We start from the raw sequence: 1,844 nt of genomic DNA on the forward strand, positions 1-1,844 counted from the left end.
CTGAAGGCATTATTTCGTCACAGTAGTGTAAAAGGTTCATATCCATTTCACCTGCAAATCAGCGCTGAAACCACAACCACACCAACCAAGGAATGGGCATAGTTTTCCTTGAACAGAGTGACGACTAACAAAACCTAAGATACATAGTGACTGTTAAAGGTGCCGTACTTCTCATCACAGATGACAGTGTTTAATCATCAGTTCAGTGGAGTTGCTGAAATAGTAGCTAAAAATCCGAGAGAGTCCCATAATGAATAAAAAGTCAGTAAGGGGACTGTAGTGGAAATTGCCTTGCCGCAGTGGATACACCGGTTCCCATCAGATCACCGAAGTTAAGCACTGTTGGGCGTGGCTGGCACTTGGATGGGTGACCATCCCAGCCATCATGTGCTGTTGCCATTTTTCAGGGTGCACTCAGCCTCGTGGTGACAATTGAGGAGCTACTTGACCGAATAGTAGCGGCTCTGGTCGAAGAAAACCGTCATAACGACCGGGAGAGCAGTGTGCTGACCACTCATCCCTGCTATCCGCATCCTCACCTGAGGATGACACAGCTGTCAGATGGTCCCAATGGGCCTGAAGACGGAGTGCTATATAAGGGAATTGCAGGTGGGGACAAGTGCCCTCTTACTCCACCTTGCGAACACTTACCCTATGAGTCCATTCCTTCTTGCATGAAAGAATTTGTAAAAATTAGTCCGTGTATGGGAGTTCAACATTTGTAGGTATTCCACAGATATTTGCATCACTTGTTAGTTGGTCTGCTTTGTCATTACATTCAGTGCCAGAATGTGATTTGATATGAACGAATTCTTTAATGTGACCAATCATTTTGCTTGATAGTAGTGATCTACTAGGTTAAGGTTGTATTAGAGTTGCAAAACTTCTGTAGGTTACCATACCCTGTCATAAGTACTTGTATACTGCAGTAATTTTCCTGGTATCTTTGGTCAGTTAAGGTCGTACCCACATTGCCTTAACACTGGGTGTGTTACACACCTATCGAGCATTATATAATAACAATCGCTTTCTTTACGTATGTGATCAGTGTCTTAATAGATTCCCCTAAAAACCAGATGTGGTGAACCTCTAGAAACAACGAGAGTATATAAAGGGCTGATAAAACCTATAAGATATTTTTGTCATATGTAATTATCCTCCAGTCTGTTGCTTAAAGATAAACAGTTTTTATGGCCAAACTGAAATTGTTGTATTTAATTCAGATCTTATTCAAAAATTGTTAATTTGTAACATGAAACAAAGGAATGTTGTAGTAAAAATAAAGAGAACAGTAGAGATTTATCATATAGCGGTAGAAAATGCAACTAGTACTTGCATCAAGAGTAATGACTTTGGTTACACAAAAGTGCAGAAGTTATTTGATCAACTAATTTTAATTACTTATAAAAGACAATGGGTTTGCTTACACAAAAGCACAGAAGTTATACAATTTTGCAGCAGACAATACATGCATAAAAGCTTCAACATTTGGTCTGTCCTCGCTTTTAAAGGATGGTAAGTCTCCACAGGGAACTATCTTTCCTCCAAACAAGGTGCAGAGGTGAAGACCACAGGCTGCTGGAACCACACATTATCCCAGATTGAAGCATTTCTTGAAAAATGGCTTCTATTTGTGCTATGCATACTGGGATAATTCCATAAACATGTTGAAAAATGGGCGGGCCATGGGTAGTACAGATACAATATGTGGTGTTGTGTTTTACTGGTATCCATAAATCAGTTGGAGCCTTCTCTTTGTAATTCTCAGATGATTTTCAGGGATGACCATTTTACTAATTCAGTGTTTGAATTTCCATATTAGCCACTTCCAATACTATTCTTAT

General features: G+C 39.8%; 1 pseudogene; it reads left to right on the forward strand.

Moving 5' to 3' along the window:
• Positions 1-281: 281 nt before the first annotated feature.
• On the forward strand, positions 282-399 carry LOC126299646 (5S ribosomal RNA; annotated as a pseudogene).
• The last annotated feature ends 1,445 nt before the right edge of the window (positions 400-1,844 follow it).

Source organism: Schistocerca gregaria, chromosome X, assembly GCF_023897955.1.
Source record: "Schistocerca gregaria isolate iqSchGreg1 chromosome X, iqSchGreg1.2, whole genome shotgun sequence".
NCBI lineage: Eukaryota > Metazoa > Arthropoda > Insecta > Orthoptera > Acrididae > Schistocerca > Schistocerca gregaria.